The sequence below is a fragment of the Ornithodoros turicata genome, chromosome 1, assembly GCF_037126465.1.
Source record: "Ornithodoros turicata isolate Travis chromosome 1, ASM3712646v1, whole genome shotgun sequence".
In the NCBI taxonomy this organism is placed as follows: domain Eukaryota; kingdom Metazoa; phylum Arthropoda; class Arachnida; order Ixodida; family Argasidae; genus Ornithodoros; species Ornithodoros turicata.
The window spans coordinates 9080308-9104475 of record NC_088201.1 but is presented as its reverse complement, the minus strand read 5'-3'; the positions used below and the strand labels follow the sequence as shown (position 1 = coordinate 9104475).

The 24168-nt window shown below is 44.5% G+C and overlaps 1 protein-coding gene across 1 annotated transcript in view; it reads right to left on the bottom strand.

Moving 5' to 3' along the window:
• LOC135377432 (prolactin-releasing peptide receptor-like) overlaps positions 1-24168 on the bottom strand; it is a 290387-nt gene that overhangs the window by 107570 nt on the left and 158649 nt on the right. The gene's annotated exons all lie outside the window — the stretch shown is intronic.

The following is a 24168-nucleotide window of genomic DNA, read 5'->3' as shown; positions in this document are numbered from 1 at the left end:
GAGGAGTTGCGGAGGACGACCACGAAGATGAAAGAAGAAGGGGGAAAAAAAATTGAGGAGGGGGTGTTCGGAGACTGTAGACTCGATCGAAGGACAGGGCTACGCTTCAGGAAATTCGACAAGAAATCGATGATCGATGGAATGCTCGGCTCACCGCGCATGACTACCTCGTCGGAATCGTTCAAGAAGATCCGCTTCAAACATTTTCTCTGGCCGTGGTTCATCTCCTCCGGCATCGCACAAAGGAGGGAGCCTCGAAATTTTTCTGGACAGCTGTCGCTCTTCTCTGAAACTTCCATGCACAAAGCGTTATTTGTAGGCTGATTCGCGGGCGTCGCGGGATGAATTTGACAAAACGTTGCCATTTTCCGGATAGGAGGTACGGTCCACATGAAAAATATTTTCGCCATATTTTATCCACACACGTATAATGCGCAAGATTGCCGCATAGATAAGTCATTGAAACGTATTGAACAGTTTAAAACTAAGACCTATTTCGCTTCTGTCGGTTGCATATAGATACATTACATTTCGAGACAGTGACACCTACAGTTTTTTTAATACTCATATTAGACCCCGCAGCCATGGGGTAGCGTTCCACTCCTAGAGTGGAGAACCTCCCCACTTCATCTTCAGAATATAATTGTTGTTGTTGTTGTTGTTCTTTTTTATGCGAGTATAGGGAAAACGTTGCACTTCGGTACAGAGAGAAGAAATAATCTACATTGCACAATCGCTGAAGCAAGTTAAGTATACTGTATATGGTTTCCAACCGGAGAGGTACATCCGAAACTACGCAGTTTCGCATGCGACAGCGCCACACGGACTCTCAAGAATTTCTCATTCGTATGAGTCATTCTTCTTGGTCGTTGAGTAAGAAGAGCTTACTAACCCTGTTATCTGGGAACGCACAGACCCCACACTCTTGAAACAAAGGCGGGCTGGAATATCATGGTTATTCGGGAGAGATAAGAGGAACTGGAGATAACTGAAAGAAACGTTTACAATACAACGTCACAAAAATTTGGAATTTCCGTGAATGGTTATTCCATACTACGACTGCACTAGGATGGAAATACTTGGAGAGACATTGTTACTTCGAAGATGCTTTCTTGCTGTTAGTGCACCATCTGTGAGCTACAATTAGCAGACGTTTTCAATGCTCGATACAATCAACAAAGTTACAAAACTATTCTTATTGTTTCTCGGTTAATACGTTTCAGTGGAAAGTCACACCAAGTTGTGTTAGATCAGAACTCCAGTGTCATCGTTCGCTTCAATTGCCTGATATGCTGCGAAGACTTCATTGGAAATGGTGTCAACTTCAGGGGATATATACACCTGGGTATTATAGTAATTGTTACCAACATTTAGACAAGTTTTGCTGGTATTGTGTTTCGAAAACATTTCGTAAAGGTACACTCTAACAAAAAGTGAGTTTCGTCCTTCTGGGGAATTAGATGCATTGTCAGAACCATTATAGGCCCTTTTGGAGATAAATGCGCGGAAGTTCAAGCGAAGCTTAGGAACTATATGTAGTGCTGACGAGCCAATTTCAGTCTAGGAACTGAAATGGGATGCAAGTTCTGTCTAGAGGACTAGAAGCTGTGATGCTCCCCAATTGACTGTCTTTCTTTTCTAGAATGTACAGCGGTAAGGAAAGACAAAAAGCGAAACACGCACACACACACACATATCACTCAAACTCATTCTTGCACGTATCGCTATCAACAGGTTACGGAGCCTTGCCGGCAAAGTCAACAACAACAACAACAACAAAAACAAATAAATCGTGACTATGATCTGGGATGATTCACCACTGCAGGGCAATACACCACCCCATTACAGACGAAACATTAGATGTGAGATACGAGAATGAAGTTAAAGTTATGTGAAAGTACAACAACTGAGCTGTCCTCCACTGGTTGCGCGACGCCGCAAAAAGGAAGGTGAAGAAGAAGAAAAAAGAAAAAAAAAAACGCCTATGAAAGAAGCACCAATGGTCATTGAGGTACAGAGTTTGTCTCTACAGCGTCTGGAGCAACCAGTAGACAAGAGGAACTCCAAGAACATCAGAAGACATCGACAGTGTTGCAAAGTCACGGCAACACGCAAAGCCACCGCAAGATCTGAAAAGTCAATTTTTCTACTACAGCGCACTAAGCATTAGTTCCAGAAACCACAGTAAGTATTCATTTGATGTCCGTACACTTAGCACGGAGAAGAACCGAATGCAACCCTCACTTGCGCGACCAAAAGGCTTTTCGCTGATACACTCAGCGGGTTCCGCCTTGGAGCCTGGAATCGTGTGAGTTATGTTCCCACACTGAGCATTCAACAAGATAAGTCGTCCATCATAGCTCAACGGTATCATTCCAAGGAGCTCCCGATGTAGATCCTCACCCCTCTTATTACTTCTTCCGAAGCGCCCCTTGACGTTGACATTTCAATCCCTGCTACCCAATCGGCACACCTGAAAGCTATACGCAGAAAAGAAGCGAGCATTCGAGGTGAAATCGGTGCCACCGAATGGCGCCGAAAGCAACGCTCGTTTGATACCTCCAATTCTACCCTTTGTGTCGCGTCAAGAAAGCCCGCGATCAATGTGCGCCTGGAAGATAGGAAGTTCGACTTGCATTCGTAGATAAAAAAAAAAAGAAAAAAGAAAGAAAGAACAAAGAGAGAAAGAGAGACTGAATAAAACGCTCGGGCTCGCATAAGTTCATCTCACGAACGCTTCTGCGCAGAAAATAAAAGCGGATAAAAATGGCGTCTGGTGTAGAGAAGCGGCATCTCGTTAGCAGGATATTCTGAATGCTCCCAGATTCAGCATAGTCTCTCAGCTTGACATCGTTCACGCATATTTCTTTGTTTTGTTTTTTTAAATCCCGGTTTTGCACCGTATAGGGCTGAAGCAAAACATCACATGGTCGTACTAATGGTAATATCGCGGATGAAGCGTATATTTTGAAGTCAACAGAGCTATAATGCCTTACTAATTGTAATAATTCGGGGCTTTGGGTCGCGGGACAACTGTGAGCATCAGCGACGCCACAGTGGTCGGGCCTGTGAATTAAGTTGTCCACCTGACGGTTCTTTAACGTGCGCTGAAATCTCGACACACCATATTTAACGTCCCTCGCTGAGGACTACGTATCTGAGCAACTTGTACCCTTGCACAGACACGCAGCAACTTGTACCCTTTTGGCCAGTAGTTGCCATTGTGCCATAAAAAAACCAAAACAAACAAGCTTATACCCTTCCACCAAGTTCCCACCGTCCTCGTCCGGGTTTGAACCCGCGATTTTGGGATCAGCAGGCGGACACGCTACCGACTGTGTCACCGAAGCCGGCTTCTATAATGAAGTGAACCTTGAAAGATGAAAGTCACTGAAAAGGTTAGCCAGCTGTAGGACTCGAACCCACATCTTCTGGATTGCCGGTCCAGGGCTCTACCAATTGAGCTAAGCTAACACGCCTTCTCAGCGACTTCCAGGGTGTGTCATCTGAAGGGACAAACCAGACACACTCTCTCTCACTCGTCCTCCTTTCACTCTTACATTTTTGCTCACTCAGCAAATTGAGGATTTGTATGTATTTGTCCCTTCTGTGTTGTTCCAGCCTCAGAACATCAGTTCTTTCATGAAGTGAACTTTCTAAGGCGTTTCTCATATTGCTCGAGCGGTTCGAACGAAGGGAACTTTTGAAAACGCTGTTCTCACTGTAGTCTGCAGTGACCGCGTCCATTCGGAGGAAACACTATCGATCTGGATTATCTTGTTAGCTATTCCCTAATAGCGTGCACTCGCTATTGAACCGATCTTCCTCAACCAACGAACAAAATCGCCACGGAAGTGGCCCATTACTGCGGACGGCGCTGTCTGTCTGGTTAGTATCGCAGCAAATCTTGTTTGGTGAAGGAAGCTTTGTGGTCTGTACAGTCGACAGAGCAGTCGCACGGGTTGGTCGGCAACGATATCTAGATGCACTGACCTATTTCTCGACTCACTTCGCATAATGGTGTTTGTGAGACAGCGCGATCCCTGCTTTCGCGCATCGGTGCGCACCTTAGATGCAGCAGTCGTTGCCGTCCGACTGCCGACGTGAAGGAAGGCATAGCATTAGCTAATGGTTTTCTCGTACGCGGCACCAACTTGCTAGAGTGAATTGGATGTGCGAAGAAAAAAAAAGCAAAAGAAAAAGCTAGCAAATTGAAGCTTAGGGCAGACTCCCTTTTAATACACGGCACTGCAGTGCCGTCCATTGAAAGTGAGTCCGGCCATTAATGGGACCTGCATATACCTGAGGCTCCACCCCCTTTTTGAGGTATCTAGCCAATCACAGGTCGAAATACAGTTCCCTATTATTGCAGGCCATCCAGTACTTCTACCTTACCCTTATTTACTGCAGGGGTGCCAGCATTGTGGGGAAACGCATCAGTGATGTCTTTCCTGCTATACTCTTGGGGTCGCGGTCTTCACTAGGCCTAACGTCAGCGACGAAACGTGTAATTTTCACGTAAATAATGCTGGCAGGGCGAAAGTTGAAGATGATTTTGCAGACAAGTACAGGAGAATACATTACATACATACAGAATGAAATTAGAGTAGTTTATGAAAATATTTTGTCACGAAATCTCCGCTTCGCCGTTCCAAGCACCATCCTCCATTTTGGAGAAATTGTGGTACCCCTGCGTCCCCCATGGAAAACGGTAGCCAATGAAATGCGCCTAAGTTTGATTGACAGGTAGAGCCTCTTTTTTTAGGCTCCTTCTAATGGCCAGACTCCCTTTTCCTATACACGGCACTGCGGCACTGGCAACGTCAGCGCCTCAAAATATGCAACGCGTGGTGGTTTGGCAGACGACGGTGGCACTTTCAAATACATGGTCTCGAGTTGTTCGCATTTGGCAAATTGCACCGCTTTATCTGTGGCTTTCCTACAGGTCTTGTAGCTTTCCTTAACGCCATACTGCTTGAAACAACATGCAGGACCCGCTGACGGAACAACCTACTGTCGGATCCGTGGCCGCTTGGTGCCCGAGATGCATGGCGCTGTGCAACTTCGCAGCAACAGCTGTCCGTCGCTCTCCGTTTGTCAACTGCCTGAGGGGGGGGGGGGAGATATGTTTATTATATAACAAAAAGGAGGGAAAGGTTAGCCTGCTCTACGCAGGCTTGCTGTTCCTAACAAAGAAAGAAAAAAAAAGAAAAAGATAAAAGAAAAACTAACAAAAAAGGGAAAACAAATTACTTGAACGTTGATGAGGCACGCCTGGTATACATGCAAGCAGGCCTGCGCGTACAGCTTGGGACAAAAGTTTACGGAACACGGCATCTACGTATTTCTTCATCGGAGCGGCCCCCTGCTAGCTATCAGCAAGAGATCGAATAAGAAACGGGTGGCCGTCTATTCCACCCATCTCTCAGTATGTGTGTCCACTCCTGTTTACTGATAGGTTGTCGCTCCATTGGAGAAATGCGACACCCTGGTGTTCCGTAAACTTTTGTCCCAAGCCGTACCTGTGTTACTTATCAGCCTTTAAATACAGGGTGCTTAAATAACACGTTAAAAAACTGTGCTTCTGCCGCACAGGTTCGGTGGAACAAATTGTCCAGCAGCATGTGCCATGCGGTCTCAGCACAGAAAGGTGTAAAAATGTAGCCTCATATATATGTATTTAACAATACATATTTTAAGATAAACTAGGCTATGAGTATTTTGTTTGGTTTGTTTCTGTTTGTTTGTAAGAAAAAAAAAAGACGAGAAACTGAACTCGATCGTCTCCTGACGTGTTGTGCTACTTCTAATATTCTCCCCCCCCCCAAAAAAAAAAGAAAAAGAGAAAAGAATATATACCTCAAGTGCTCTGCTCGCCAGTTCGCTATTCACAAGTTCGATATTCACTATTCACCATCTTCACTATTCAGAAGTCCACTATTCACATTTCGTTGGGTCTTCACATAAATTCTCATAAAATCAGCTTACAAACACCAGCGACACTCTTGTGCCTAACTTCAGAGTGGAACTGGGACTTTGAGTTGGTTACAAAAACTTACTCAAACGGGCGGCGGCACATTAGTAGTCATTTGGTTAGCCGCAATAGATAATGGTCAAATGTAGATATGAGTCAGATGTAGGTGCGCAATGATCGAGTTATGATGCAATGCTAGAGACTTACAGGATAACATGCTGTGGGGTTTGGTGTTAAGAAATAAGATCCACTGACCCGAATTAGCGACTTGCCATTGATTTTAATGATCTGAAGCATTCACAATGAAACCACGTGGGGATGACGACGGGCCTAACTGCATCTTCTGCAACGCGTAGACAACGGCCACCAACATGGGAAATCGGAGAACGACCGTTTGTTCATGTCTGCACTTGGCAGGCACACGCCACGACGAAGCAAGACGTCGCTCTCCCACATTGGCAGCCTCGCTTACAAGATGTAATATAACGCAGTATTTCAATGCCCGCAGCTGGCTCGCGATAACCTCACCTAACAAACACGCCCTGTGGAGTTCTGGAGTAGCCAGTCCCGAGTGGCTCAGGACTAACATCTCCATTTTTTTTTCTTTTACAAATAAAATCAAATCACTATAGGCACTCCTGGCCGCGAGCGGGTTCTCAAGCGACCCTCCTCACGCTGCGCTTTCGGTTCCCGTGGCGCCATCTATCGTCCGAGCTGAGTTTTCGGCGCGCAGACCACATGAATTTCCGAGGAAGTAGCCCAATAACGCTATCGCATTAAAACTCCACTCGACACACCAAGAGAAATAAATAAGCTGCCTTTCAAATCGGGTACGGAAAATAAGAGAAACTATTCGAGAAAAATACGTAGTCCTTCACAAACAATTATGACAATGTTGAGGAGCACTGCAGTTATCTCCTATTTACAGACCCTATTGTTGGCTTTTCTTATAGTTTCAAGTTGGAGAAAGAAACGAGAAAGAAAAAAAATCAGAGAGAAAGAGCTAGCTGACTATGTTGACAAGGGATGGCCGGCTTCAGCCTTGCTACTTTAATTATGAAGTTAAAATAACAAATGAATATTAAAATATGATGGCCTTCGTACATAACTGTTCCGTCTCAATTTTTTAAAATGTGTCATCATTGAACTTCGTGTGAGAATTAAGATGGGCCCATCTGAATCACATTAGTTTCGGTGGTAGCTTACCAAAGTGCACAAAATACCAGATTGCCGTGTACGTAACTTGGAGCGGTTAATGAGCCATACGTAGTGCTCACATGCGGAAATTCTGCCTAACATGGACAGAAGCAGCAGTATATATACACGCCGCGCAAGGCTAAAAAGAATGTCTGAAAATCTGGTTTTATTCCTAATCCTTCATTACATTTTTTGAGGGGGTAGCTCCTTTCTCTTTGGTGGTCAAACGCCCGCGGTCATCGCGGGCCACATGCGACCTGCGGGCCGCGTGTTTGAAAGCCCTGGTGTAGACTTATAGCAGACTTGTGCCCGTTACTCGAAAAGAGTAATTGATCACCGTTACCGTTACTTGTACGGAAAAAGTAATTGATTACCGTTACCAATTACAGGACTTCAAATGTAATTGAGTAACGAGTAGAAAAGTAACGCGTTACTCCGGTCGTTACTCTGCATTCACGCAAATTATACCCGTCTTTGTGTGCCTCAGCAAAGGAAAAAAAAAAGAAAGAAAAAAGAAAAGTTCAACAGTGGAACAGCTGAAATAACCCAAAAATATGTACGTCTACTGTAGTTATCGCCCGGGAAGACGTTGACCCGATTGTGGAAGATCATGCGTGGAACTTCCCCATGACTCACTAAACCTCCAAAGCTACCACAAAGGTACCACCACACTAGTGTAGGAACAGATTAGGGGGAGAGACCCTGAAATTCCAGAACAAAGGCTGACGGCACGAAGATCTTGACTTTGGGCAGAACATCTAAAAGATGAGTTAGTCTCTGCCGGGAAAGTAATCAATTACTGAGTAATCGATTACTCAGAAAAGTAACTGATTACCCGAAAAATTACTTTGACTTTAAAGTAACTGATTACTCGAAAACTTACTCAAAAAGTAATTGATTACAAGTAACGCAATTACTAGTAACGCGTTACGCACAAGTCTGCTTATATGTTATAGGCCATTTTTTGCCCATATTTTGCCTTTATCTGTAGGTTACCGAACTAAGAGTGTAGTTACGGGTGGTGGCCGTGGAAAGATATCCTTGAAAGAGCTTGTGTGAGTACACGGTTACTCAAACAACAATCTCGATGAAAACGTGCGCAGGCGAACATTGAGCAGACGACATAGGAGCCTAATACCGCAGTGAAGATCCAGCGTCCTTCTGTATTTTCGGTTCAATGTTGCCGTGAATTGTTGCTAGGGCTCTACGAATATTGGAATTTTTCGAAGACCGAAGCGAATCAAGTCAAGCAGCCTCGTGCTGCTTTTTGGCTTCCCCCTGATTGTATTCGTTATCTGGAAGTTGCAATAAAGCATCGTTTATCGTTTATCGAATAATTCCGAAGCGAATAACACCGAATCTCAAATAAAAAGAAAACATCTCGTTGAAACCAATTATAGTGCAGTAGTCTCGAATACGCACGCGCGAGCCCGAAAACGTTAGAATAAAATAAGGTGGGTGCTGCTTCATTGGAATGTCAAGTCACATATAACGCATATATGCTGCAGATCCAAGTATGCTGTATACCTAGTCGGTTTGATTTATTTATTTGCAGTACCCTTAAGGTTCACAATATTATGATTACGATATTACAGGTGTTCATTTTTATAGTTCAAGAAAACCTTGCGCTTGAGGACACGTAAAAGACGAGCACACACACGCATTATCTGTTACATATTTTTAAATAAAAAATTATAAAAAGCTATGAGAGCAGCATTGATGTCGTTTTTGTAATTGAGTTATACGGCCATGCGGACATCCTCTCGAGGAGAGTATGTAACTACAAGATGACTTAATACATTAACTTAATTAATTATCTCTTTAATGAGACGTTTGCGGGCGAAAGCGAGATAGCAGAATGGGAGACAGTCCTCGCGCCATTTCATTTTTTTTTAAAGGTCCTGAAATGCCGCATAGATGAACCGAAAGCGCGCCGGTCGGGAGCGCAGGGAGGACAGCGCTCATTCGATGTCAGAGGGCCACGTGCTTTGGAGCGAGAGAGATGATTGGCGTAGGTGCTGATCTGCTGGAGAGATCAACCGCTTTGCGGTCGATATAAGCGTCCGTCAGCGAAGGTCATGCGCCCCTGTGGCGCTCGGTTTTGGTTTCATCTGATTTGCTTAGCGAAATTTGGCTGTGGATATTTCACGGCGCGCGCTCGTTTAAGGATTTTCGAAGATGCAATGGCTTCCAACGAGGATTTCATTGCTGCATTCCATTCTGCTATCTCGCTTTTCTTCGTAATCCCATAATTAAAGAGTTCATTAATTAATTTTGGGTAATGAGGGCCGTACAAGAAGAAACCCACCTGCAAAAACGGCATATATGCTGCTCTCATAGCTGTTTTTATATATATAAAAATATGTAACGGATAAACATGAACACCCTGTATAACTTTTCGCTTCGTATTTGCTATACTTTTTTTTTTTTACTCAGCTTGTCTTGCTCAAGAAAAAAAGAAAAAGGGTATGTAGTTGCAAAAGTCCTCAAATCATTTTTCTTCTCGTATCCTAGTATGGTCGAGGTACAACGATGACAAAAACTGTATTATTGCTGCGCGAGCGTTCCTCAGCACATTCGTAACTTCTTGATACATAGGAGGTTAACGTAGGCTGAAACGGTGAAAGTTTGTAGACACTAGGTTTGAGCATCACGTTTGACGGGGGGTCCTACGGGAATTGCGAGACGACGTCGTGGGTATCGACGCAGTATATATAACGCGACTCATGTGACACGTGGTAGAGGTGGAAAAATAAATCTCTCTTCCAAGTTCAATTTACGTGTATCAAAACTGACGGTAGCCCTCGAGGAAATGTCACCAGTTGAAGAAATGCCTCACGGGAAATGGAACGGGTGGCGCCATCACAATTATGATGAAGTATGCAGTCAGACTCCGAATGTCAATGATCAGCGAAGTCTGGACGATTTTATTGGAAGCGATGTACAGGCTTTGCAAACCTGGCGCCTATATAGCAAAGCACGTAATGCGAAATCAATACTGATATACGACTGAGAAAAGTTGCCCGCGATATCGGTATTCGACAGTATGACTTCTCCAAACTAGTAATGCTGTCCATACCAAGCTTTCAGAGAGAGGACAAAAAAAAATCTGTTTCAGTCAGAGAAATATTTCGAAGGAAAAGAAGAAGAAGAGAGAGAGAGCTGTTGTGTCGCATACTCGAGCATGGAGAGGTATGTGTGCCTGTTTAGCTTCCTTTATAGCTTGTAAAACCAGGCAAGCAGAAGTCTTAAATGAAGGGAAAAAAAAGGAGGGACTAGATTGGGACTGCATTTGTATCTAAGGGAGACCGGTTGAAGGAGAGGCACGTGAGATCACCAAGGAACGAGGAAGAAGAAATTTTCATCTTGAGCTCTTTCACTTCGATTTTTCGTCGGCCCCAGTTTCGCATGACAGTGGAGAAGAGGAAAACGCACGAGGGGCACTCGATCCTTGTTTGTTCGACGGTGTCGACATTCAGGTAGGAAAAAAAAAAGAAAAAGAAAGAAGCCATCTTGAAGAAGTTTCTGCTCAGCAGTCTGCCACGTGGACAAGTGAAATACACGCATCAGGAGTGCTTCGGCGAGCCACTTCTCTTCGTCAAAGCGATTTCCGGCGCATTTATATCGAGAGCCATCAGATGGGAGCATCCAGCAGATAATGAATCTGAGGCTGAACGGGAATCCTTTTCTATTGCCGGCTGCGCAAAAGCGTGCCGTCCCTCCCTGCGCCGTTTGGCGTTCAGCGGGTCAATAGTCGCCGCTGTTGTCTTCGAGATGGTTGAATGAGGCCCAAAAGAGGAAACCGTGTCCTCTTTGCGGTCACCATCGATCTCGCATGAACAAAGCTAGCCAGCTGAGACAGGAGGGCCACGTCTATTATAAATGACGCGTGAACCGGGGGCGGTCTGTCTATATGGGCCCCGCTGGCTCGCGCTGTCCACCCGACGAGAGCCCCCTGACGCCACCGGCTGGGCCCTTCGTGTCGAAGCACGGGACAGGCACCGGGAATAGTGGTGGAGCAAAGTATGCGGCTCCTGCTCGCGAACAAAGATATCAGAAGGAAACTAGACCGAAGGAGGGAGAGAGAGAGAGAGAGAGAGAGAGAGAGAAATTGAACGAGGGAAGAATGGTCTGTATTTTTCTCTGCTCGTAAATGCAATTTGCCAGTGATATTTCTAGGTAATGTGCACCTTGCTCCTCCATTTTGCGTTACCGACATATTTCCGTAGAAGACCAGAGAAACTGCGCTAGCGCTAACTAGGGGGGCTCGAGCCCCCCCCCCCCCCCCTACCTGCAACGGACCGACCCACACAAATCGTGCAAATCCGAGGAGAACATATGGGGGGATCAGTGTGACGATCGCGAAAGTTCTTGCAGTTCATGGCGTCTATCTAAGCGGCACTCTTGAATGGTTTTCAAAGTATGACTTTTCAAAATACTTCCAATCTCGTGACACCACCTCGTTGGTCATGACAGCCTCTACATGTAATCGTATTGTGAACGTCCAAATCAACTGTTTTTGTCATCCGCAGCTTGCAGTGTGCACAAGTATGTGTGTTGTCGCACACAGGATCAGTGGGGAGCGGGCGAGTTTTCGTATCCAGGCCCCCCTAGCTTGGATGTCTGGCTACGCCACTGGCGCTAACACCATGTTGTTCAAGGGAGACGTGTGCTACCGTCGATCTAAAAAAACAGTGCCGTGGCCAATTTCATACAAAATTCTCTTGTTGGAGGGAGATGCAAGGTAATGTTGAGGACTCAAATATTGTGGGTTCAAATCCTATTCTTCCAGTTGTGCTATCTGCGGTGTTCCTATGCTCTAGAAACAGAACTTCACCGCATAGCACGCTCTGCGCCAACCATTGCCACGAACGATAGGGTTATCGCTTCTGATTCGAAGAGGGAGGACCGCGCAGGCCTTTTTGTGTCAATTTTCACATATCCAAATTGACGCAAAAAGGCGTACGCCCACACTCTCTTTCCGAAATTAGAAGCGATAACCGTATCATTCTGCGCAATGGTTGGCGCACAGCGTGCTATGCGGTGAAGTTCTGTTTTTAGAGTGTAGGTACGTAAACTACTACTAGCCGCCATAGCGGCGGAGAACGACCCACCCCATCATCATCCCATTTATGTGTGTGTGTATGTAGTACTATAGGTATAAATTTTGCTGGGTTTTGTCGGGGTATGTTTTCTGGACGGATGTCATTAGTTCCCTCTGAAGTCGGCCCAGGGCGCAGACTAACCCCCAGTTTTTCATTGCTCTCTGCTGTGCTCTTTCTATCTGTCCACGTCTGATGGTAACAGTTGCTTCGCGGTACCAGCAGCTCAGCAGTTCGCCACGGGAGTTCGCTAGAGTTTGACTATCTTATCGAGTTCGGACGTATCGGTGGGCTTGCTTGCTGAATCCTTAGATCCTGAATCCTTAGCTTGCTGAATCCTACTCCTTGAGTCAGATGTGACTATACGCAGCGCATTATAATGACTCCCACGTTTCTGTTTCCTCAAAGTGGGAGTATCCAAGGGTACGGCGAAGAGGTACGGCACCGCCGTGCTGGAGGTACCGTAATATCCAGAGACATCGGTATTCTCCAAAAGGACACTTACTGTCACTTTGTATTTGTTGACGCAAATGTGACTGCTACAACTTTGTTATTCGTACGCGAAATACGGAATGAAACGGAATCCTTGTTATGAAGCGCGTCTCGCTCGACAGAACGTCGCAAATGCAGTGCTTGAATTACCTTGGAGATGTCGCGGTTGATCAGCTACGTCCTGCGCGCAGCGGGTAATAACATTACTTCCACTCGAATAAGTTCGCAGTAAAGCCGACCTCTGCCGCAGCTAAATGTGCCGTGAAGGTATTTTGAAACCGACACTCGCAAATTGCGCAAAAAATCGGAGACGAACTGTGGCAGTTTTTCAACATTTTGCGTCCTCCGTGTTCAGTTCGTCGGCGTCCGTCATGAAAAGAAGGAAAGAAAGAAAATAAAGTTCGAACCTTAATTATCGTGCTAATTTACATTAATTCATATGCATCGCAACACTTTAACGACACAGCACTCGATTTTAATTATAGTGATTCGGGTGTTTCGGTAAGATTTAATGTGGCTTCTGAACAGTGTCATTTTCGCTACTTTCCTGCTACTCATAATAAACGCGTGAGACCATCCCACGTGAACTTATAAATGCACATGGGTTGTATATACATTTCACATATACACGACGGAGGTACATTTCTGCGCTCTAATCCAATATTTCCGGGCCGTTGAGGCGGACACCAAGTACTAAAGCTTAGGGATCACAGTGAAGCAAAGTGGAACTAATCAGGCTTCGTTGCTTCATACAGTCTCGGAGTCTCACGCCACACTAATTCCTGTCTTTCTTCTTTACATTTCTGTTGTTCTCTTTCAGTCTAAGTGGTCGCTAAGTAGTCTGCTTCATCTGTTATGAAACAGCAGAATCCGTGTTTGTGGAACTCCCGACTCTACATTCATCTTAAAACATTCGTCCAACCACCCTCCCCAATGAACAAATAAACTGCAGAGAGAGAGAAAGAGATAGATAAAAATGATTTCCGAAAATTCGCTACATGGTTTTGTCCAACGCGCTGCACAAATACTTTTCACTGACATATTCAATCTGCTTACAGCGTCACACGTTTAGTACTTATTTTAGATTACTACGCTTACAATACCATATAAGACAAAGTTCCACTTCTGCGTACCTTTCGCCCTTGCAGCTGCTGCATGCTGCATCATCATTCCGCCTCTATGCAGAGTATTAGCCCATTGTGCATACGGAGAGAGGAGAGATTTTCCTTAATTAAACCGCAGGTAGACACACGGCAGGCGAACAGTATTGTGACATAATTGCCACCGCTAAGTAGGTAAGGCAGGTACACTGCTCGAGAGCTTCGTCGTACAAATGGTCCATTCGCGTATCGACCGCAATGGTACATGTCGAATGATTACGCATATTGGTTATTGTGCCGTTTGCGCACGTATTGAAGCTGGCAAGGATGTTGATGCACAGCCTCTTGAACAATCAGGTTATGGAACTTTTAGTTTTGGGAGGAATGAGCATTTCACTTGGCTCGCACAAGCGACATGTTTTCTGGCTGAAAGTATATGGATCGTCATCACTTGACTTTATTCCTAAGACTTGAAGTTAAGACCGTGTTTCAAACGCATGTTCATAGTCTCTCCTAATGACAATTTCAAATCCAGTAGTGTATACCGACTTGCTTGCCGATTCTTTGGTACCCTTTGTAGGTAGGATTCTTTTGTATGCCATGTCATTCAGTTTCCAAAGTTTTGTTCAGCGTTACTTGGGAACACCATGGATAGAAAGATACTAGTTCCTCCTACAACTTCCCTGTTAATGCTTGTCGAAAGAACATCTATACCACGCTCTCACAAGCTGTATCTAAACGTATCAGTGAAGGTATTCATGCACCATAGCGTTCTCTGAAGATGGCACAATCGCAAGGTAATGTCCGAATTAAAAGATTTCGGCAATGTCAATCGTTCAATCTCATACAAGAAGATACAGTAGAACACGATTCGTTTTTACTATCGCGGGATGTCTGCTTGTAGCCCTAATCGGCATTCAGAGCACTTTGCGTCCCCAATATGAGTTCGCGTTTAGCGCAACCATCTGTCAGAGCCACATTTGGCCAAAATAACACCACGTATACGCGCGCAGTCGAAAAAGCCCAACCACGACGGTGAATATAATATATGCAAATTGGCGACGAGGAAGGAGTGAGCACGAAAAATAACAATGGGGGGGTCACTGTTCGCCAACGCATAAAAGCGAGCAAGAAAAAACAAAAAAGAAAAACCAGAGACATGGGCTTTTTGAGCACGAGTGGTTGAACGTGATGTGGAATACGTTCGCTGTCACAGGCGACTGGTTTTCTTATGCAAGACTGGGTTGTGTTGGAGGAGTTGGCAGTGCTTCTAATTTCCTGCGCTCCGAGTGCCGTTACTGACGACAGGAAATGAGAGCAGAGTCGCGCGGGCGATTGCTCCTCCCGTGCCAGGGTCTCAACGCGTGCAACCGGATGCTGCGAAGATGCGCGTGGCAGGACAGTGCAGGGACAATGCGATTTGCCTGCGCGTCTGCTCAACAGAAACGTATGCGTTTCATGAGAGACATAACAATGGAGATGGGGGCAAAAAATAGGACGAATCGAATCACTATGGACGGTTTTATTTGGTACGGAAAAAGGGGAGGCGGTTGCACGGAAAGCTGTCCATGTCAATCGAAGTTGAATCTGTACGTATATTTTGTCTTCTGTTCGTCCCAGAGACTTGACGTCCATACTCGTGAACAAATGGAAGAGAAAGCATGCTTATCGAAGGAAAGAAACTTCAATGTGTCCCGTTGGCGACTTGGCATTTTGAAAGGTTAAGAGCCATGTTAGCATTAAGGAATAATCTGAGCAATTGTAATGTAAAGTGTGGTTTCTGCGCACATATAGCACCCGTGCTCCCGTTGAGCTTCTTTGAAGAAAGACTTCAGGCATGTGCGATAACACATACTTTCCTAACAGTTGCGAACATAGCGCCGGATCTCGTTGGCAGTCATGCAGAAAATGGATTGTGAGAACTAGTGAGAACGGCACGGTTATGGAGTGCGCCTTTGACTGGCTCTCGAACCAGCAGCACGTAGAGTAAAGCCCATTATCATATCATCTCATCCTGGCTACAGTCGTGACACTGCTCACATGAGTGAGGCTGACAATGGCAAGCCTGTCTCGTGACCACCACCACCACCACTAAAGGCCATTGTTGATGTGGTGCACATATCGAGCGATGATTCATCCGCCTGGTGCATTTCATCAACTTCCAAACTCTTGTGTCAAAAACTGGTAGGCAGACGTGCGTGGTAGTGAGACTCCCCCATGACGTAGTTTCGTTATAATTTTCGTCCTAAGTTTCGCAACCGAAATCTACGTAATCATCGCTTTCAAGAGTGTTATCTAACAGCAACAACAGCTTTATTTTGGTGACGATGATTGGGTGTCTCATTTCCGGAGGCAATACCCTACACTCTACCCCGTTGCTCGCGGTAATTTGGTTGATGAGCCTCACAGTGAGGGCCAAGTCCTACGTTGTCCAAATAGGTTTATAGTGCTTTTAGGGCAGCGCGTTGGTTGGCTGGATTTGATCATGGACCAAGCAGTTTTGACATATAGTGAGTGGGCGAGATGCTATAATGGATTGCATCACAAACACTGAAGAAACTCGGACCACCAGTGAACTAACGGTTGCAGTTTTCGTCAGCATAAAAAAAAAAGCCTATGATAAAAGGGATGCTCGTGTCCTTCATGAGTTACAGGCAGGGTTGTACGTAACCCGTTACTAGTAATTGCGTTACTAGTAATCAATTACTTGTTTCAGTAATTTTTAACGTAATCAATTAATTTTGTGAGTAAGTAATTTTCCAAGTAATCTGATTACAATTTTCGGTAATCAATTACTGAGTATTCGATTACTTTTTTAACCTTCTGTCAACAATGGTGTCAACAATGTTGTGTACATATAGATGTAAATATGTATATAAATCTGAAATATATGCGTGTAAGTGTTTTGTATCTTGTTTTCAAATGTATTTGTGAATTTCACGTATCGTATTAGTGTCTCATATTAGAATTTGCAACAAGAGCTGCATGGTTGCATTCGCTGCAGGCTTGTTGGCTTTAGTATGGCCCACAATATAAAAGTAACGGGAAAAGTAACGCGTTACATTTTTAATCAGTAACGTATTACATTTTTTGATGAAGTAATTTGTAACGGTAAAGAATTTGTTTTCGCTCAGTAGTAACAGTAATTGTAATCAATTACTTTTTTCGAGTAACGTGTACAACTCTGGTTACAGGGTGTGTGCCATAAAAGGTCAGTCACGTTTTCGCTCGTGACGCGATAACTACTTGACAGACAGACTTCCGCTGCCACACGGTGAATAATTTATGCAGGAGAAACCTACAAACAATATTCTTCACTTTGTAGCAGCGGAATTCTGTCCGTCAAGTATAGCTATCGCGTCACGAGCGAAAATGTGACCGACCTTTTTTAGCACACACTCTGTATACCTATACATTTTGGGCATCACAGGGCGCATGCACACTCCGCTGGATTGCTGGATTATCTCGAAGGAAGACCGTTTTTATCTGTCTAAATTCATTTCCGTCCACGAAGAGTTGGATCAGGTCTGAGCTGTTAACACTAAAAGTCTTCTTACTATTCATGGCCGTGAAGTTAATGGTCGCGTTGCAAGCCATTAAGATCTGCGTTTGTTGGAAGATGACCGTTCTTTTTAGTGACCTCCTAAAAGGCACTTCCGCCTCCCTTTTGACATCGGCCATTTCAGTTGGCTGTGTTATTGTGCAGCCTGGAGTGGACGAGTTTTAGTGGCCATTAAAGTTATCCCGAAGGCCGGACTATAAGTCGGACGAGAGAGCCTCTGGAAGGCGAGGTAGTCTGAACCTCTAATTATTTTTACGACTGTGTACGGCGCGTTGAAAGGCATATACGTAAAGAAATCTCGATGATGGCAGATAATGCGCTAATCGTTTACCATCTCTTTAATGATCATCGCGTTCCAACGGTTCCAAGTTTACATTTCAAAGGTTCGAATAACTTCGAGTATACATCATTCATGTTCACCTTTCACCTTATTATGCGGGGTGTCCACGCTAACTGCGGTCAGATTTTTAAGGGAAATGCTTTTTTTTTTTTTCAATTACAATAATCCCTTATGAAAATGAACTTTGCCTGTCAATTGACATTGTTTGGACATCCTTTGGGTTGTTTGGTATTTCTTTTGACTTTGACTTTCTTTGGACCAATGCCCAAACAAAATCTATAGACTACCTTTGGCTGTTTTTTGGTTTGACTTTCTTTGGCCGGCTGCCCAAACAAAATCTATAGACCACCTTTGGCTGTTTTTTGGTTTGACTTTCTTTGGCCGGCTGCCCAAACAAAATCTATAGACCACCTTTGGCTGTTTTTTGGTTTGACTTTCTTTGGCCGGTTTGCCAAAACAAAATCTACAGACCATCTTTGACATTTTTTTGGTTTGACTTTCTTTTGCCTGTTGCCCAAAGAAAAGTTGTTGGCTACCTATGGCTTATTTTGGTGTAATTTTGCCTGTGCCTTTGGATTGTTCTAAGATAATCTAGTGATACATTTCAGCTTTCCTTTAGTTTAAGTTTGTTCAGCCACATTGGAAACCCCAACAATGTCTTTGGCTTAACTTCCCATGAACAGCCAAAATGTTTCCTGTAACAATCTTCTACCTTGAAGTAGACCGTACAAGTAAAAGGAAGGAATTGTACACAAAAACTTGACTGGATGTGAGCTAGTTAGCCGTCACTACACAAGCTTTTCCAGCTTGAGGACACAATTCTGCATGAACGTTACCGTGTAAATTATTCCAACATAAGACATCTTCCGGCATGGATTATAGAGAAAAAAATCAAACTGAAGAGAAGTTGACCCTCATTACGCAAGCCATTCCAAGCTGACGGCGTATCCACCAAGCGCACCAAGCTGACGGAGCCATTTGGCACGACTTATGCACAGAAACCTGACCAAACAGAAGCTATAGGTCTCAGTAAGAGCCGTTCCAACATGAAGATACCTGCAAGAATTTTGCACAGAAACCTGACCGAACACATAAGCTAAGTCTGACTACTGATGCCGTTCCGACGGGAAGATACCCCGGCATGAACTTTGCACAGAAACCTGACCAAACATAAGCTAGGTCTCACTACTGATGCCATTCCAACGTGAAGATACCCCGTCATGAATTGTGCACCGAAACCTGACCGAACATAAGCTAAGTCTCACTACTGATGCCGTTCCAACATGAAGATACCCCGGCATGAATTGTGCACCGAAACCTGACCGAACATAAACTAAGTCTCACTACTGATGCCGTTCCAACTTGAAGATACCCCGGCATGAATTGTGCACCGAAACCTGACCGAACGATAATTTCAACTGCTCAATGGCAAATTTCAAAATGGCCAAAGGACAACCGGTCAGCTTGTAGCTCACATTTTGACTATATTTGCAGAATGGTTTCTGCCAGTTTGCCTGATAACATCTGCATTTATTTAACAGTTAGATGGATGCAAAGCCGAAGGACTAATTGCTCTACTTAATGAAATTTTGACACCGAGGAGGCCAATTTCCTTTCGATATCAGCAGACCAGCTGTGAAAGGCTCATTTTGCCCTCCACGCAATACAACGTTGTAACCTGTGTACCTGACATCTATGCCCACTGCTTGATGGCAAATTTCAAAATGGCCAAAGGACAACCAGTCAGCTTGTAGCTCACATTTTGACTACATTTGCAGAATGGTTTCTGCCAGTTTGCCTGATAACATCTGCATTTATTTAACAGTTAGAAGGATGCGAGGCCGAAGGACTAATTGCTCTACTTAAGCAAATAGGCCTCCTCGGTGTCAAAATTTCATTAAGTAGAGCAATTAGTCCTTCGGCCTTGCATCCATCTAACTGTTAAATAAATGCAGATGTTATCAGGCAAACTGGCAGAAACCATTCTGCAAATATAGTCAAAATGTGAGCTACAAGCTGACTGGTTGTCCTTTGGCCATTTTGAAATTTGCCATCGAGCAGTGGGCATAGATGTCAGGTACACAGGTTACAACGTTGTATTGCGTGGAGGGCAAAATGAGCCTTTCACAGCTGGTCTGCTGATATCGAAAGGAAATTGGCCTCCTCGGTGTCCAAATTTCATTTCGATATCAGCAGACCAGCTGTGAAAGGCTCATTTTGCCCTGCACGCATTATGTCCGAAGGATAACCACCAACTGATGCAAAGAAATTCTGCAGACTAAAATGACCTGGGTGGTTTAACCTCTTCCCCAAAAGAATACAGACACTTCATGAAAATGAGTTGTTTCTTATTGGTAGTTTTGCTACACATGACATGGAAGACGGGTTGTGAAAAATGCTGGGATATGTAAAAACTGAATGGAACAAGTGTATGAGGTGAAGGTTTCATATACAAGAAGAATCTACTTTGTACATCAAGTGTGATACGTAAGAAATAATACAGCTTAATGGATCACAAAATACAAGTACAAGGTAGTTGCAGCATATATACAGGTACAGAGTAAAGGCAGCAAGGAGCTCAGAAATTTGAATCTCAAAAGAACAACTTAAAACAAAAAGTTTTTTTTTTTTTCACAATGCTCATACTTATAATTTCACAGAGTTGAGAAATAGGGCATGACATGGCAAGGTAAAAACAAGAACAAGAGAAGAAAAAAACAAGCCTCATGAAAACTTGCTACAGCATTCTGAAGAATCATGCAAAATATTCCTGTATTAGATATTTCTGTACAGACGAGGAAGAACACTGTTTGCATCTGGTTGTTCACTACATGAAAATGGTTTTCCAAAGTATACCGGTGCTCTTGTTGCTTCGGCATTATGGTCTCAGATACTGTAGGCAATGATTTCGCCTGCTTTGGTATCTGTTGAAGACGAGGTATGGAAAGTTATACTTGTGGGTTTTTTCCTTATTTTGACTCAAGAGTGAGGTTTTCATGTACAACACACATATACATTTTCTCATCGATGTCGAAGAACAGGCACTTCTTGGGGCAGAGATCTTGTATGTCCATGGTTCCTTCCACTGGCTCCACTTCAACAATGGTGTGAGCATCCACTTTCTGGTTAAGCACCGATAGAATATTTCTCGCCACCTTGTACGGGCTCACACTGACCACCACAGTCTTTTCACAGTTGCATTCATGAGGCAGCTGATGGCTTTTGCATGATGTGAATATTTTTTCAATGCGCCCAAATATACCATTGCTAGCAAAGTATGAGTTAGACCTTTTAGACTTATTCAAGCTGTGCACACAGAATGTAAGCGAGCCACATGACATTTTTTTGAATGCACATTCATTGCCTGCCAGTACACCCTTCCCATACACACGGATGTTTCCGAAATTCCTAGTGAACTTGTGCTGGTGCCTCCTCACAAAGTCCCCGTAAAGCTCTCTGAATTTCTCATTTGACTCCATAGTAGGTAAACACTTGAGAAGCTGCATCGACATCAAGTATTTCTGACAGATCTGCTCCCCAACATAGCGTGTACCCTGAACCAACTTCAACAGCTGGCCATTTGTGCTTTCGAATGAGAAAGCTGAATAGTTCCAGAGGGGGCCCCAGTTTCTCACGCTATCTATCATATGGATAAGAATGTGAGCATTATAGGTCATCCTGTGTTTTCCATACAGCTCCTGGTATTCTACTAAGAAGTCGACAAGTTCAGTGCGGACAATGGATAGGTCGTGAAGGGGCACACTCTCAGCAAGAAGAATATGCATGATCTGCACAAATTTAATCCAGTTTTTGTAGTACTTCCTAGGTAATATTTCTCTAAGAACAACTGGTGAAAAGAAAAGCAAGAAGTTTTTCCATTCGGACGCCTTCCAGTATTTCCATTGTTGTACAGACCGCGCCAGTCGGGAAATTTCCCAGATAGACTTCAGGCTTTTGAGTCTGGAGTCTATGAGAGGAATTTTTTGGCCGATCTGATATTTGTGCGGTCCCTTGTGGTTGAACCACATGCACGCTGTTGCTCGTACAAAACCCAAGCATACAGCATGCATGTAGTCCACCACGAAGCCAGATGTAACACTGAAATACGTCAGAAGGAAAAGGATACTGAAGCCTTTGACCCCAGCACTTTGATCTTGGGTGTCAATTGCCTTCTGTGCATGTTTTTTGAAACTGTCATCAGTTCTTTCTCTGGGTAGTCTCTGCTGAATGGGGTAGATCCTGCAGTGGCCACGTCCCACTTTCACCACCTCTCCTTCGTGTTCACACCATGGGCAGCCGTGTTTGCCATTGAATTGTGCCATATTTAGGAGCTGACATCTGGCTACACTGTCCACAGTACAGGGACCTGGGAACAACTTTGAACACTTGTCTTCACCAGATCTGGATACCCAGGTAAATCCATTCGTAGATAACCTATTTACCTCATCTACAAATGGTTTGAGGAACGTGTTCATTGATGGTTTCCCAGGTCCAAACCACAAGCCTGCAAGAATTTGGTTCTGTGTCCTCTCACGGTATGGCAGCTCATTTACTTGGAGTAGCAATGGCCAAATGCTACACTGTGATGACTCAAACACTGGAACTCCATCAGTACTCCAAGTAAATGAGATGTCATCCCGAGTGAGAGGAAGCTTACGGTACGCAGGGCTTCCGGTGATATCACCTACATTGAATGAAGGTTGGGGTCGGGCTGTCAAAAGGGGCTCATATTTCTGCATCACATCACGCAGCTGGGTTTCAAGGTCTAGCGTGATGAAGTAGCTTCCAGCTGAAAAATGTTCATCCCTACTGTAGCACTTATTACATTCTTGACATGTTGTAAGGTCCAGTGAAGAATCTTCGCATGTCCCAGCGTCCTTGCTGAGGTATTCATGGCAGTCCACACAGTAGAAGTGCACCGTTTGCGACTGCTCTGCTGCAGTGAAGTGCTTGAAAAACTGGTACTTGGTGCACGGAAAAGTTGTCTCTTCAGGGAGATGCGCTTCAATCACCTTCAAAAGATGCTCAGTGGCCTCCTTTGAGCTATGGAACTTGAGAACGTGAGCCATTATCAGAAGAAGGCTCTCACTCAGTGTTATGCGGGCACCATCATACAGCTTAACCTGAAACAAAAATAGCAGGTGAATTTCTTCTCTGGTCGTGGAAGATTCATTTGAGAGGCAAATGCACACGCAATAACCAAATGTATCAGAGAAGTAAATATTGAGTAAAGTTATTCTCAAGTTGGAGCCACCAGCATTAACATATTTATTCCTGCCACTCCCTTATGTCTGTGCACACTCATATGGTGTGGACCACAAAACGTATGACATTGTGTATGGTGCCTGCTATATTGCTGTCTGGGATTTAATCAGTTTCGAAAGAGAAAACAAAATAAAAATTTTAGCTGGAGAAGTTGGGGAGCAAACACACACAACCCACAATCTGTGTATGGTGCTGACTGCTGCAGCCAACTGAGAAGTGTGTAGCTGGCCAGACTGAAGTGCTAATAGCTCAATGTATTCAGCGTTGATCATTTTGAGCTAGTGTTCCCGCTGTTGAAGCTAGAAACATGTGCAAACGCAAGCACAGCAGAAGCCAACTTACGGATGCGGTAGTGTCTCCTTCCTCAGCAGGCCGCTCGCTTTCGACGGTGATGGAACCAGTTATCGTCGAAAACGGGATCGAAGTGTTGCTGTCACTGTGCTTCGTGCTGCTGCCCATCGTACACGGATTTGTGTGACTACCGGCCTGAACATTTTCATGACCAAGATTTGTGTCTGATATGCCCTCCGTGTCGTGGACAACCTCTGTAATGAAAGTCTCGCCCGGGCGTTCGCCGCTCAAGCAAAGCGATTCTGCGCGACTGGCGTTAGATGTGCTCGCCTGTGTAGGCTGCGGTGACGAGAATTCACGAGCACAGCTCTCAGAATAATCCTGAAAGTCTATGCCTTTGTCCTTCCAATGACGCTTAGTGCTCCTCGAGATTGGGCTGTCCAGGCTTAATGCCCAGTCCCGGTACCGTCGTTTAGGCATCCTACTATGTGGTTGGACTCGATCGCAGATGATGCATCCTAACACAGCTGCACAGCGTTCAGATTCCGAAGCACTTTTGAGAAATAGGACGATTGTCGAAATGAAAAAAAATCCGCAAAAGCACCTCCTGTGGTCGGTAAACAGTTCAAACATCCGCAAACGACCATAAAAGGCTCAGACATGGCTCATGACTTGGCCACTCGGCTTGGACTTCGCCGCGGTGGGCTTGACTGCGAGACGGGCGAGACGATGACGCGTCCAGGCCGCTCAGAGCTTATTTTTCTTTCTTTTTTGTAGGAACTTACAATAAAAAATATTTTTGTGATTAGGTCAACATACATCTGAGGCTATAATCTTATCTGCAT